Genomic DNA, 16709 nt, shown 5'->3' with positions numbered 1-16709 from the left:
TATTTGGACACTGCATGGCTAGAGCACCTTTATCACTAAGAGTAAACTAAGAAAGGCATTGTATTCAGAAACAGAAAATGCTGGAAAAACTCTGCAGCCCTAGCAGCATCTGTGGAGAGAGAAACAGAGTTAACATTTCGAGTCCGTATGGCCCTTTTTCAGAGCAGGGCATTGTATTGCCAGTTAGACTAAGAAGAGTATTGTATCATCAGGTACACTAAGAAGAGCTTATACTCTGTTTGAAACCTATAACTGTGCGGGTGTCTGTGTTTTTGTGTGCGTGTGTGTGAGATAGATTATTGTTGTAAGCTCAGATGTTTTTCTTTGAATCTGTTTGGAACATGTATTGTTCGTGCAACATAGTCCATAGTAGAATAGAATTTTGCATTTTATGTTTGATCTATTAAAATTTAATATTTAATTCAGGTACTTGAGTGCCCTCCCATTATTTTTTGTAACTCTCATGTCTGAACCATTGAGTAGCCTGTCAAAGGCAGAAGGTTACTTCCTACAAAATTTGCAAATTTACTGTATGCCAACTCTTTTAATTTTCACTTAGTTTACAATAAGATTTTATTTTTAAATAGTCTTCGGAGTTTCCTATGTTCTTTGGAATGAAATAGTTACTTTAGCTATCATTCAACCTCTTCTATGTCTGATTTCCTTCATCATGATATTTCTTTCATATTTCCATAGAAGTAATGGATCAGCCCAAATTAGATGACATATTTTGACCTGTGGCTTCTAAAGATTCTCTGTAATTGTTCATCTCATAAAATCTTATATCCCACCAAGGTTCCTGAACTCACCAAGAAAATATAATGGGAAAATTGGATGGCGAAATAGGTTACAAACAGATCTCTCAACTTCAGGATCTTCATTCATATTCAGTTTTCCCTGGCTGCAGGGGCCTTACATCAAATTAAATTGAGCAGTCTCAATGCAGTTCCCAGTGGGTACAGGCTATACACAAAGCTATTAGGCATTTACTCAAAGCGGTCACAGATGGTTGGTGAAGGAAATGGAGCAGAATAGTCACCCTGGTACATTTCTGACATTGAAGCAGAGTAGAGAGAATTTTATTCTCCGCCTGGTTTTGCTGTGCTATATTGACATTGGGCACATGAAATGGAAGAGTTCCATTCCCTAATCCTGATGAGCAGAATTTTTAAAAAATCACAAAGAAGTAGTATGTGATTTTAGCATTTACATCGTTTGTCATTCTTACAAACGTTCATCAGACCATTTTCTAAATGTGCACATTCCTACTAATAAAGCGCTAATGAGATGTTGTGACAAGATTTATGTTAGGAAAATTAACGTAATTATGTATGCAAGACCATCAGTTTATTGTTTCAATTATTTATAATGGAAAAAATTGTGCCAACTATATTATATTAAAACCTACTAAATGTCAAAGAAATTTTGTTATTTTTCTCCATCCTCTTTATCAACTGCTTGGAATTTAAACTAAATTTCTGTGAAACTAAATCCCACAGTTCCTTACATTATGCTGTGTTTGGAACAGAAATCTCCAGTCCATAAAGTTTTATTTTTTGAAGGTGCCATATAAATGCAAGTTGTTGTTGATTGGATATAATTGATTACATTGGCATTTATAGGACCTACTGAATAATACCCGCTTTGTAGGCTCCATTACGTGGCTGCTATCTCAAAGCCACCTAACTGGGCATTGAGCTGACTGCCCACTCTTTTCCTGGGACAGCTTATTTCCAATATTACAATAGTTCACTGTACATTTCTGATTGTGCATAAAGCTAACTTAATAGACAGGATGGAAAATCATGCTTTATTGAAAATTTAAAGGGAAATGGCCACTTAAGAACTAAAATAGTTCAGGCCTTTAGAAAGATTGGAAATATGCTTGAAACCTATGGCTGGCTTTGTCAAGGCTGAAGGTGGAGTGTGAGAACAAAGGGATAATTTGCCCCTAAAAGAGTGGGTGGGTTTGGGAGCAGCAGGCTGGTTAAAAGGACAGAAATTGACAACACTTCAGGAAGCTGGATGCAACCTGCTGGCTTCCCACAGGTCCAAGGAGTTATCAGTGAAACATATATGGCAATGAAGGTGGCCCAGATCACCTTGGAATCTTTGTCAACCAGATGGATTTCCATTCTATCAATGTGCAGCTCATCAGCAACCAAAAAAAATCAATGTGCATATTGTGCATGATTCTCACGGAGATGCATTGATGCTTTCATGCCATACCAGTCAAATCTCCAGAGCTCCTCCCATCTTGACACAGAATTAACAGTTCCTTGAAGACAAAGGATACTCACTGAGAACTTAGCTAATGTAACCCATTAAGAAGCAAGACAACAATATTTAGGTATGGTGACCTTTACTATGGCAAAGCTTTCTTTTTTCCAAGGGGAAAACGTGTAACATCCTTTGACCCAGAAGCAGTGCAGTAAGGACAATTTGTAATTTCTTTAACATGTTTTTGGAATCTGTAATTGGTGTTAAGAATGCTTGAAAAGGGTTTTAAGAGTTTACATCAATTGTAAAGGGATCAATTATAATTTTTCTTCAATAATAAGAAAGAGTGCTCCATGTGATTTGTGTGTATTGGAAGCAGTGCTAATAGGAAGGAAGTTAACATTGTTCTGATCCTAGGCAAGGCCCACAGGAGTTTTGGTAAGGTCCAGTTAGGGATCAATAACATTTTGATATGATGTGGTAGGTAGTAATTGCTGGGCTGACCAAATCCTAAAGGGAAACTTGGCCAAGCTATCACAATGATTTACAATTTGTGTTTTATTATGAGAAGATATGTGCACTGAAGTCACAAGTCCAATTACCACTTCTGGAGATTTTAAATATTAAATTAAAACATTTATTAACAAAAGAAAATAAAACTTAAACACACAAGATACACAGTTAAATTTAACCTTACAACATTTCCAAAAAGATTTCTACTTAGCTAGATTCCCAAATAAATAAAATTTCCAGGCCATTGTCCAAATAGATTCTTAATCTATAAAACATCCAGTAATATTACTGCAAGGCACCCACTATTGCTATAAGGCAGGTATTTCACAAGCTTCCCTCTCACTCGACAATGGAAATCCAAGGCTTGTAGTAAATCCTTGCTTTCTGAAGCAAACAAGCACTTGCCTGGGGTTGCTAGAGACTGCTTTCCACAGGTCTGTCTTCACACGATCCACCCCTCAAGATGATGAGAATGCTAAAATCAGTTTCATGACTTTGAGCAATTAGTTTGTAATCATCCACTATGTGGGGCAGTGGTAGGCCACATTTCCTGCCATCGGAGGTCAGAAACCTCAATGTAATATATCTACATCTCATTATAAGCCCAGCCTGCCGGGATCACTCCCCATGCTGGATTATCTGAGTATGTCGCTGTGATTGCACGCCTATGTGTTTCACATCAGCATATATAGGGCATGCACTTGGTGGTCTACACTTTGAAGGAAACTCGCAGGTGAGTGCACAGTAACATTGTGCAGCACTCATAAAGGTCACCTGTTGGACTTCAAAGTTGAGGCGACTTGGGGGGGAAGGGCTGCACAGTGGTTGAGGCGAGTTGGTGCAAGGGCTTCACTGTAGTTCAGGTGACTTGGGGAGGGCAAGGGCTGCACTGCAGTTGAGGTGAGTGGGGGGGGGGTGGCAAGGGCTGCACTGTGGCTGAGGTGACTTGGGTGAGGGGGGCAAAGGCTGCACTGCAGTTGATGGTGGTGCACAATCATGTGCGAGGTGGAGGGGAGGGAAGTGGCCATGCATTATGGAAACCTTATATAAAATGACCATACCTCTGCAGCTAAGACAGTTCAGGCGCAGACACACCTGCCTTTATCTTGTGCAAGAACCAAGATGTCACATCTAGTGACACAAACACTGCTCATCAGAACAAGGAGCCATAGGCAGAGAGACATTCTTTGGAGTTTATTCACAATAGCGAACATTATACATAAGTGATTAACACCCATGCCCAGGCTGTGCAACTACACCATCTTCATCTACTCGAAAGAGTTACACCATCTTCATCTGAAAAACAGATGGAAACGTGTTTGTACTCAAAAGAGTTACACCATCTTGACGGCTTGGCCTAAATAGCCAAGTGGTTATGGTACTGGGTTTGTAACCCCAAGATCAAGAGTTCAAAAAATCTCACAATGGCAAACTATGAAACAACGTAACTTCATCTGAAACAGATGGAAACGTGTTTGTATTCAAAAGAGTTACTGCAATTGGTCAAGTGTGAGGTACCAACAATCAAAACGTTAGCTTGGCCTAAATAGCCAGGTGGTTATGGTACTGGGCTTGTAACCCCAAGATCAAGAGTTCAAATCTCACCATGGCTAACAATGTAACTTCATCTGAATAGGAACAGATGGAAACGTGTTTGTACTCGAAAGAGTTACAAGCTCCAGCTACTGTGACTCAGTTCAATAATTTGGTGCTTGGCCTAAATAGCCAAGTGGTTATGGTACTGGGTTTGTAACCCCAAGATCAAGAGTTCAAATCTCACAATGGCAAACTATGAAACAATGTAACTTCATCTGAATAGGAACAGATGGAAACGTGTTTGTACTTGAAAGAGTTACACTATCTTGACCTTCCTAGCCCTGCTGCTATGTCTTATGCCCTTTTTGCGGTCTTGTGGAGTCCGTGGACCATGTATACATAGGGTGTTGTAGGCTGCACTCCCTTTTTAGTTATTTGAAAAACCTTTTATTGATGTTTTGTTTGCACTTCAGCCCCACGCTCCTGATCTATGGGCACCCGGTGCGGAAGGGGGTCGGGAAGGAGGAGGACCTCCTCGTGAACCTGCTCCTGGGCCTGGCCAAGTTGGCCATTAACAGGTCCAGGCAGCGGGCGATCAACGGGGGAGTCCCGCCCGATTGTTTGTCCCTCTTCCGTGGCTACGTTCGCTGCCGGATGTCCCTGGAGAAGGAGCACGCGGTGTCTGCTGGCACTCTCGAGGCCTTCCGTGCTCGGTGGGCACCGCGGGGACTGGGGTGTTTTGTTGACCCCTTTAATCACATTTTGATTTAAAGTTTGTAAGTTTCCTTTAAACTTTGTTCTTGGTTTTACAGCTGACCTGAATTAGGGGCTGTGCCTGATTTATCCCAATTTTGTTGATTTGGTTTTCATTTAAAAGATTATCAAGAGTTCTAATCTCACACTGGCAAACAATGAAACAACGTAACTTCATCTGAAACAGATGGAAACGGGTTTGTACTCGAAAGAGTTACACCATCTTCATCTGAAAAACAGATGGAAACGTGTTTGTACTCAAAAGAGTTACACCATTTTGACGGCTTGGCCTAAATAGCCAAGTGGTTATGGTACTGGGTTTGTAACCCCAAGATCAAGAGTTCAAAAAATCTCACAATGGCAAACTATGAAACACTGTAACTTCATCTGAATAGGAACAGATGGAAACATGTTTGCTTGGCCTATATAGCCAAGTGGTTATGGTACTGGGTTTGTAACCCCAAGATCAAGAGTTCAAATCTCACAATGGCAAACTATGAAACAATGTAACTTCATCTGAAACAGATGGAAATGGGTTTGTACTCAAAAGAGTATCACCATCTTCATCTGAAAAACAGACGGAAACGTGTTTGTACTCAAAAGAGTTACACCATCTTGACGGCTTGGCCTGAATAGCCAAATGGTTATGGCACTGGGTTTGTAACCCCAAGATCAAGAGTTCAAATCTCACCATGGCTAACAATGTAACTTCATCTGAATAGGAACAGATGGAAACGTGTTTGTACTCGAAAGAGTTACAAGCTCCAGCTACTGTGACTCAGTTCAATAATTTGGTGCTTGGCCTAAATAGCCAAGTGGTTATGGTACTGGGTTTGTAACCCCAAGATCAAGAGTTCAAATCTCACAATGGGAAACAATGTAACTTCATCTGAAACAGATGGAAACGTGTTTGTACTTGAAAGAGTTACATCTTGTGGCTTGGCCTAAATAGCCAAGTGGTTATGGTACTGGGTTTGTAACCCCAAAATCAAGAGTTCAAATCTCACAATGGCAAACTATGAAACAATGTAACTTCATCTGAAACAGATGGAAATGGGTTTGTACTCGAAAGAGTTACATCTTCTTAACCCTGCAGCGATACCTCTACGTTGAGCCTCCTCCTAGATGGTGTGCCCTGATGACGTATTTCTTCCGTCAGGTGCACGGCCTGAATTATGACGTGCAGCTCCTGTTTATAGAACAGCTGGGCCTCGGTGGCTCCTTGCAGGCGTTGCCCGTCTTTTACCAGGACCTGATCAAAGTCTGGAAAGTGGTCACCTCGCGACGCAGCTCTCCCCCGTCAGGAGTAGCGGCTATCGTCAGAGAGCCGCTGCTCAGGAATCCGCCCCTCCGTCCTTTTCAGTGGTTGGCGGAGAGGAGGGCTGTGGCCGCAGGGGTGACCAGGATCGGGGACGTGCTGGGTGGCGGAGGACTGGGCTGGATGCTCCCGCAGGAGTTGGCGCGACGCGCGTCTGTGAGTGTCCAGGTCGCAGCCGATGCCATCCAAGACCTGAGAACGGTCGTGCTCGGACCCGACGTTATTTTGGGTCTTGAGGTGGCCCAGGTGCGCGGTGGTCTTCCGTCTGAGCGTTCCCCTGTTCGGACGGAATTCCACATTGGCCCCAAGCCCCGAACCCTCCCTCGGGTGCTGGTGCCCCGCAATATGAGCCGCCTCGGGGACATGCCCTCTGTGCCTTGTGGCACAGCAAAGAGGGGCTTTTTGTATGGACTGCTGCTGCACACCTTCCATTTTCTCGCCCTTGTCCGTCGACCGGACACGCCCTGGCGTGCCTTGTTGCCGTCCGGCGGCGGAGGCCCTCGATGGGAGGCCCTCTACGGAGGTTCCTCCCCCTTTCTATCGGGGACCTGGGTTGGAGGGTGTTGCATGCGGCAGTCCCTTATAATAAGAGGATGCATAGGTTCACGGACTCTCAGGACACATGCCCTTTTTGCGGTCTTGTGGAGTCCGTGGACCATGTATACATAGGGTGTTGTAGGCTGCACTCCCTTTTTAGTTATTTGAAAAACCTTTTATTGATGTTTTGTTTGCACTTCAGCCCCACGCTCCTGATCTATGGGCACCCGGTGCGGAAGGGGGTCGGGAAGGAGGAGGACCTCCTCGTGAACCTGCTCCTGGGCCTGGCCAAGTTGGCCATTAACAGGTCCAGGCAGCGGGCGATCGACGGGGGAGTCCCGCCCGATTGTTTGTCCCTCTTCCGCGGCTACGTTCGCTGCCGGATGTCCCTGGAGAAGGAGCACGCGGTGTCTGCTGGCACTCTCGAGGCCTTCCGTGCTCGGTGGGCACCGCGGGGACTGGGGTGTTTTGTAGACCCCTTTAATCACATTTTGATTTAAAGTTTGTAAGTTTCCTTTAAACTTTGTTCTTGGTTTTACAGCTGACCTGAATTAGGGGCTGTGCCTGATTTATCCCAATTTTGTTGATTTGGTTTTCATTTAAAAGATTATCAAGAGTTCAAATCTCACGATGGCAAACTATGAAACAATGTAACTTCATCTGAATAGGAACAGATGGAAACGTGTTTGTACTTGAAAGAGTTACACTATCTTGACCTTCCTAACCCTGCCGCTATGTCTTGGTGCTCCCGCAGTGCCCCAGTGGAGGTGGAGGCAGCCTGCTGACTGTGACGCCCTGTCTATGATGACCTTGGTGGGTGTCCTCTGAGACCTGGAGGGCCCTGGCCTGCATTCGGGCTCCTGCTGTGTGGCAGTGGCACCCTCATCGGCCTGTGGAGCTGAAGCTGCTGGTGCCATCAGGAAGCGGGGATTCAGATGGGACAAACACTCCCGGAGTCAGCTGGGTGGATGGCCCCGGAGTGTGCACCTACTGATCATCCTCCCCTTGGGTGCACAAGGGCCCCAGGCTGACTCCTTGAGGAGAAGGGGAAACTAGAGTGAGATCAAGCTGTCCAGCACCTCTCGCGTATACACACCATTGGACACCATTTGTGGCATCAGCGATGGAGTGCAGCCCTCACAGCAGTGCAGTTCCAATGTTCTGGACCAAGGTCTCCATAGCAGCTACCATCCTACCAGTGTTGACCTCAGTCTGTTTGACTGACTTCGGTAACACCTCAGCCTGAAGGTGGATGGACTCCTCCATCATCCCTTGCAATCTGAGGAGTGCAGCAGAAATCCCTTCCTGATGTTCTTGAGCTTACCTTTGCAACTCCAGCAACTGAGGTATGATCGAGTCCAGAGGCTCCTCATCTGACTCAGGCTTAGCAGATTTCTGGCTCCCAGCAGTTCTCTGAGTGTCGAAGACCTGGGAAGTTCCTGCCGCCACCTGCTGTGGATCAGAAAGTGTGATGAGCTCACCAGATTGTGATCCCGAGGCTACTCTAAAGCTAAGTCCCACTGAGGTGTGTGTCTCTGCGTTGGTGGAGGGTGTGGGCGAGCACTGTGGTGGGTCTTCAATAAACCTCCTCTTCAGAGGTTTCTTCTGGGCTTGATTGGAGGCCCTGGGTCTTGGACATCATCGATTGCTTCCCAAATGTGCCTGTGGAAGCAAGGAGAGATAATTAGTGCATGGCACGGGCTTATGGAATAGGACATATCACTCACAGCATGGTTGTCTGATGGATGTTGCAATGTTGTATCCTCACTTGGTAGAGCACCACTGACCTCACCATCAGTACAGGAATGGTCCAGATCCTCGCCAGCCAGCTGAATGGCTCTGTTTTCAAAGTCTGTGAGAATTTTGATTTCAGGCATTCCTCCACCGGTCTGCAACTTCTCCCTCTTGTTGTGCATCAGCTTGTCCTGCATGAATAGAGATGGATAAAATGTAAGCAGGACACCTGCCAGGTCAGATGATAAGTATGCCTGGCATGTGTGGGTGGTGTGTGGTCCCATGGATGGGATGAGGACAATGAAGGTGTGTATGAGAGATTGAATGGTGATGTCCCTTGAACTGGCAGTGAGTGAGATCCCTGTGGATGTGTGATGGGTTTTTGAGTGCGTGAGTTGAGAGTGATGAGAAGAGTGACTTAATCTGGTGGAACAGAGGAGATCATTCATCCTTCTTCGGCTCTGGGTGGCTGTCCTCTTTGGTAGGACATTGGTGCTGACCACCGCTGCCTCTGCCTCCCATGCTGGACTAATGATGTTGCTGCCCATCCTGCGACCCAAAGCAGGGTAGAGAATATCACAGTGCGCCTGCACTGTGTCCAAAAGGCACCCAAGGGACACGTCATTAGACCAGGGGCTGCAGTCTCCTTGCCTTTCAGGGCCATGCCTTCTTTGTAGTAGTTGTGGGCTGGAAGCACTGAGAGGTGTGCACGCAGCTGCACTTTAAATATGGCACCTGGTGCGATGAAGCAGCTAGTTCATGGTGTGATGGGCGAAAGAGAGCCCACCCCACCTCCCCCATCGAAGTGGCGTGTTTCGCAGGAATACATTATTAATGAGGCAGGATTAAGGCAATACAGTGTGAAAAGCCGCAATTGCAGCCAGTGGATAAAATGTCCTTTATCCCGACCCACTACCACACTTAATGCAAATCTGGGACGATTTCACCATCTGTCTCTCTAATGAGGAATTTCAGTCTTCACCTTCAAAGATCTAACCTGGGAATTCTCTGCAAAAATCACTCCAACTTGAACGGCATCAATAATGGCCTACCTCATAGGATTTCAATCTCATCTCCCAAGTTTCTGTTTCCCTGGATTCCCAAGTCAAGATTCTCAAGCATTAACTCACATGCACAGAAGCGCTGGGCCCAAAGAATGTAAAAATTGCAGAACTGCGCATGTGCAGCCTGCTCCTGGACTGTACATGCGCCAAACATCCAAGGTCCATTGGGAATTGAAGTTGCTGCCCTCCACTCTGCAACCAGGTAAGTATAGTTTTCATAACAACATACAAAACCTGTGTGGCTAGCCACAAAGGAGAGCTGCACACAAAGAAGAGCTGTAGCAGAGGGAAGAGTAGAGAAGGCACATTCAAAAGTAGCTGTGTATGCGTAATACAGTTAAGTAGTATAGAAATCTGAAGCAGGGTTAGAGTAGAGATTTTGAATTAGACAATTTCACTGATGTTGTTTCAGTTTTGCCAAAGCTGACCCGGCCATTTAACAGGATTTATCAAAAGATGAGATAAAGGATTCTCTGGTGAATTTGTGCCATCAAGACTATCATGAACCTAGTTAAGGGGGCTCTGCAGGTGTGTATCATTTGAGTAACGTCTGTTTCCAGGGACCCTGAACGGAATACAGCTGCCAGGGAGTGCGACTCAAGAGCCAAATCAATTGGGTGGGAAAGTGAGAGATCCTACATACCAGAGGCCGAATTTGAGAACTTTGGAAGTGCGCATGGTGCCAAATGTCTATGGGAAGTGATGCAGGAGTTTCTCATCATGTAAGACGTATCTTTGTTTTATTGCCAATTTAAAGTGAAATTTACCATTATATTTGAAGTAACATTTGTCCATTAATTATGTTTAATTTGCACTGTTTCTGATTCAAGTTAAAGTATAAGTTAAAAAAATTGAAATTTTGTTGGCAATTTCTTCATTTGGGTGTCATTTTGGTAAATTTGGTTATTCTTGTTTGTAGCTCCCACAGGGATCATAACATCATAGGGATACAATTGACAACACCTGACTGCAAGATCTGCCATAAAACAAGCAATTGGGATGCTGAATATGTGACTTAGGTGCCTAGATAGACCTGGAGATGTTGTTCAGTATGCAACAGCTGGGATTGAGGATGAATGTGGTGTCCTGCACTTGGCATAGTTTAGTGCAGCAGGAAGAACTGGAGCTCCAGGAGGAAGAAGGTACTGAGTGCATTGGCTCTTCCGAGGAGGAGGAGGAGAAGGAAAATCCATAGGATGTGATGTGGGCACCAGCAACATTGAACATAGCTAAAACAGAATTACCTGGAAAAACTCAGCAGGTCTGGCAGCATCGGCGGAGAAGAAAAGAGTTGACGTTTCGAGTCCTCATGACCCTTCGACAGAACATAGCTGACTGGGATGCCAGGAATGGCTTAATTCTAGCAGAGTTCAGTTAGACTGAAGAGGTGCGCCCAACTTGCAACTAAATTCTAAACCCATGGTCTCATCATCTCCATTGAAGGCCCCACCATCAATAACTTTTCTCACAAGTCTGTTGTGTGGCACTGTATCAAATGCCTTTTTAAAGTCTATGTATACCACATCAACAACATTATCCTCATCTGCCTTTTCTGTTACCTCATCAAAAAACTCCAGCTAGTCGTTAAACATGATTTTCCCTTTAGAAATCCATGCTGGCTCTTCCTTATCAACCCATAATTTTCCATGTGACTACTAATTCTCTCCCGAATAATTGTTTCTAGAATCTTGCCCACCACTGAAGTTAAACCGACTGGTCTGTAATCGCTGGGCTTATTCTTTCAACCTTTTTTGAACAAGGGCGCAATGTTTGCAATTCTCCAGTCTTCTGGCACCACCCCTGAGTCTAGGGAAGACTGAAAGATTATGTCCAGTGCCCCTGTAATTTCTACTCTCGCTTCCTTCAATATCCTTGGACACATCTCGTCCAGTTCCAGTGCCTTGTCAACTTTAAGTACTGACAGTCTATTCGACACTTCCTCCTTATCAATTTTGAACCCTTCTAATGACAGAGTTTCCTCGTCTGTCACCATGGCCTGGGTAACATCTACCTCCTTGGTAAAGACGGATGCAAAGTATTCATTTAATACCCCAGCCGTGGATCCTTCGTCCATGTGTAAATTCACCTTTAGGTCCCTAATCGGCCCTACTCCTTCTTTTACCACCCTTTTACTATTTATATGCCTATAGAAGACTTTGGGATTCCCCTTTATGTTGGCTGCCAGTCTTTTCTCATAATCATAATCATAGCAAAAGAGGATCATCTAGTGCAGGGAGAGGATGAATGGTGTCATCTGTTCCACCAGGGTAAGTCACTCTTCTTATCACTCTCAACTCACACACTCACAAACCCATCACACATCCACAGGGATCTCACACCTCAAGGGACAACAACACTAACTTTCACACACACCTCACATCTCCATCAGGCTCATATCTTTCAAGCTCGAGTCCTCATCCCATCCATGGCTCCGCTCACCATACAAACATTCCACGCAGAGTCATGTGGCCTGCTCACACTCTCCATCTATTTTCAAGCAGGAGAAGCTGGCTCACATCAGCAGGGAGAGATCCCAGACCAGGGGTGGAGTGGCCCACATTAGATCCCTCACTCACTTTGAGGAGCATGTCATCGCGCTGACTGGTGAGGACATGAACTGTGCCTTTGGTGATGGTGAGGTTGGCAGCAAACGCCCATGTGAGGATCCTGCACCACATCATCCCTCTCTCAACATAACTGTGAGTGCTCTCTCTCCTGCTTTTGACTCTGCTGCCATGTACTAATTATCTCTACTTTGGTTCACAGGGAGCTCTGCCAAGCAACCGACACCCTCAGCCAGCCAGCCCCTCAGCTTCATCCAGGTCTTCACCTCCAACCAAGAGGACACCCCCTCCATTGAAGGGCTGGAAATAAGCAGCCTTGAAGACCCATCACCAGCCCCAATGCTGGGGAAGAGGGATCTGTGAGGTCCAAGTCAGATGACAAGCCTCTGGATTCAGCCTTCCAACTCATCATGGCGAGTCAGCAGAAGGCAGGGGGAAATCAAGCAGAGCTGTTGGAAGCACTTAAAAGCGTGGCATGCAATTGGAGGAGTGTGTCTGCCTGCTCACTGATGAAGTGGTGTCCACATGTGCACACATTGAGGTCTCCATGGGGAGGGTGGCAGACATCATGGAGATCCTGGTCCAGCAGAACGTGGAGATGTGTGCAGACCTGTGCTCCATCATGATATCCATGGATGAGTTCCTGCAGTGCCAACACGACAGGGAAACAGGGCATCTTGATGTCCCTCCAGGTGCTCCTTCTCCTCAAGGAGTCAGGCCATGGCCCTCGGGTACCTAAAGGGAGGAGGAGCTGCACCTGAACACCACTGGGTCATCCAATCAGGAATCTCAGAGGCTTTCCTCTCTCTCTGTGTCCCCTTTGTCTGTAACCCCCTCAACCTCGTCCTCTGTCACCGCAGAGGGAGCAACTGGCCCACAGGACAACAGCCAAAGCAATCTGGGGCCCTCAAGGCCTCAGGTCTCCAGAGGACTCACGCCAAAGTCTTCAGCGGCAACAGAGCCAACCATTGCACAGGCTGTCTCCACCCCTGCTGTGGATGTCAGGGCAGCACCTAGAAGAAATGGTTGGCCTTGTCAAGAAAACAAGAAATTATAATATTTTTCTTCTAGTAATAAACCTGACATATTTTCTTATGTACTGGAAGTCAGGCTGTAATTGGATTAAGAGCTAGAATGGTGACAAGAGTCTAAAGTCAACAGTATGAAGTGGTTTTGAATGTTAATGAACCAAGAGAAACTTCAATCAGAGTTTTACATAAAGCAATAACAAGAATAGTTCGAACTGAGTTGTTTTAGTTGAAAGGGGGATATATGCAGGCTGTAAAAAGGTGTAAGGAAGTGAGGTAAAGATAGGCTAAGTTTGTTTTTTACAAGTCTAAGATCTCAAGTAAAGAATAATTTAATCAATTCTGGGGAGAAAACATTTCTAAAGAGACTGGTTGAAACAATAGAGAGATCAAAAGGAAGGAATGCATTTAAGGAAATACTGAAGCCTATGTGGGGAGGTAGCTGCTTAGACCTCCTGGAAGACAGCAGGAAGCTGGGCAGAACTCTAAAAAGACAGTGTGATCAAGGCCAGACCTGAAGACCCAGTTGCTGTCAGCCCCAGAGGAAACCCCAAGGGAAAAAGGCACAATGTGGTAAAAATTACTGGAATTCTATAGATTTTAAAATCTGTAGGGATAGTTGCTGAACAGAAAAGGGGACTGTTATCTCTGAGGGTAGTTAGGATTTGTGGGACTGTTTTAAAGCACTATTTACTGTGTGAAGCCATTCTAGTGTTTAAATGTAATTCTGTTTTATCCTTTTCCTTTATTCTTTTAATAAATGTTCACTTCACAATAAAATCATCGCAAGTATTGGGGAAATAATTTCCTGATTTCAAAACTGCTCCTCATACTATACAAATTACAAAAACTGTTCTGGCAGCTGTTTCAAGATTCCCTCTGGTAGTTGACCAGCTCAGTATTTGAGTCATAGGGTTTTACAGCACAGAAAGAGGCCCTTCAGTCCATCATGTCCATGCCGGTCGTCAAGCTCTTATCTACTCTAATCCCATTTTCCAGCATTTGACCCGCAGCCTATTGTTTCAACCAGTCTCTTTAGAAATGCTTTCTTCCCAGAATTGATTAAATCATTCTTTACTTTAGCTCTTAGACTTGTAAAAAACAAACTTACCCTATCTTTACCTCACTTCCTTAGACCTTTTTACAGCTATGGCATTTCAAGTGTCCATCTAAATACTTCTTAAATGTTGTGAGTGTTCCCACCTCTTCCACCCTTTCAGGCAGTGAGTTCCAGATTACAATCCCCCCACCACCCTCTGGGTGAAAAAAACATTCCTCAAATCCCTTCTAAACTTCCTGCCCTTTACCTTAAATCTATGCCCCATAGTTATTGACATCACCACTAAGGGGATAAGTTTCTTCCTATCTACCCTAACTATGCCCCTCATAATTTTGTATACCTTAATCAGGTCCCCCCTCAGCCTTCACTGCTCTAAGGAAAATAACCCCAGCCTATCTAGTCTCACTTCACAGCTGAAATGCTCCAGCCCAAGCAACATCCTGGTGAATCTCCTCTGCACCCTCTCCAGTGCAATCACATCCTTCCTATAGTGTGGTGACCAGAACTGCACCCAGTACTCCAGCTGTGGCCTAACTAGCATTTTATATAGCTCCAACATAACCTCCATGCTCTTGTATTCAATGCCTCGACTAATAAAGGCAAATATCCCATATACCTTCTTAACCACCTTATCCACCTATCCTGCTGCCTTCAAGGATCTATGGACATGCACACCAAGGTCCCCTGATCCTCTGCACTTCCTAGGGTCCTACCATTCATCGTGTATTACCTTGCTGTGTTAGTCCTCCCAAAATGCATCACCTCACACTGTTCAGGATAGAATCCCATTTGCCACTGTTCTGTCCATCTCACCAGCCCGTCTATATTGCCCTGTAGCCTAAGGCTTTCCTCCTCACTAATTACCATACCACCAATTTTCATGTCATCCGCGAACTTACTGATCATACCTCCAACATTCATGTCTATATCATTAATGTACACTATAAACAGCAAGGGACCAAGCACCGAACCCTGCGGTACGCCAATGGGCACAGGCTTCTAGCCACAAAAACAACCTTCGACCTTCACCCTCTGCCTCTTGCCACTAAGCCAATTTTGGATCCATTTTGCCAAATTGCCCTGGATCCCATGGCTCCAACCTCTTGACCAGTCTACCATGTGAGTCCTTGTCAAAAGCCTTACTGAAGTTTCTGTAGACTACATCAACTACACTGCCCTTATTTACACATCTAGTCACCTCCTCAAAAAATTCATTCAAATTTGTTAGACATGATCTCCCACTAACAAAGCCATGCTGACTATCCTTGATTAATCCTCGACTCTTCAAGTGGCAATTAATTTTGTCCCTCAGAGTTTTTTCCAAAGGTTTCCTTACCGCTGATGTTAGGCTCACTGACCTATAGTTTTCTGGTTTACCCCAACTCTCGTCTTGAATAATGGTACCACATTCGCTGTCCTCCAGTCCTCTGGCACCTCTCCTGTGGCCAAAAAAGATTTGAAAATTAATGTCAGGGAACCTGCAATCTCCTCATTTGCCGCCCACAGCTGCCTAGGATACATCTCATCTGGCCTGGAGATATATTCACATTTAAGCCCTCTAAAACCACTATTACCTCCTCCCTCTCAATGCTAATTTGTTCAAGTACATCACAGCCCCCCTCCCTGATTTCTATACCTACATCATCCTTTGCTATAGTGAATACAGATGCAAAGTACTCATTTAAAACCTCACCTACCTTTTCTGGCTCCTCATACTGATTGCCACTGTGGTCCCTACTCATTCCTTGGTTATTCTCTTGACTCTAATATACTTATAAAATGTCTTTGGGTTTTCCTTTATTTTACCTGCCAGTGTTTTTTCATGCCCCCTCTTCACTTTCCTAATTTCTTTCTTAAGTAACCCCCTGCACTTTCTATAGTCCTCTTGGGCTTCTGCTGTTTTGAGTCCTCTGTACCTATCATAAGCTTCCTTTTTTCCTTATCCAATCCTGTACATTCCTCAACATCCAGGGTTCTCTGGACTTGTTGGTCTCACCCTTCATCTTTATGGGAATATGTTGGCCCTGCACTCTCACTATTTCATTTTTGAATGACTCTCATTGCTCTGATATAGATTTTCCCACAAGTAGCTGCTCTCAGTCCACTTTGGCCAAGTACTGTCTTATCATATTAAAATCAGCTTTCCCCCAATTCAGAGCCTTTATTTCCAGTCCACCTTTGTCCTTTTTCATAACTACCTTAAATCTTACTGAGTTATGGTCACTATCACCAAAATGCTCCCCCCCGACACTTTTACCACTTGCCTGGCTTTGTTTCCTAAAGCTAGGTCCATTACCACCCCCTTTCTTGTAGGACTTTCTATGTGCTGGTTTAAAAAGGTCTCCTGGATATATTTTAAGAATTCTGTCCCCTCTAATCCTT

This window comes from Carcharodon carcharias, chromosome 3, assembly GCF_017639515.1.
Source record: "Carcharodon carcharias isolate sCarCar2 chromosome 3, sCarCar2.pri, whole genome shotgun sequence".
Classification (NCBI taxonomy): Eukaryota; Metazoa; Chordata; class Chondrichthyes; order Lamniformes; family Lamnidae; genus Carcharodon; species Carcharodon carcharias.
Note: the sequence above shows the minus strand (reverse complement) of the source record.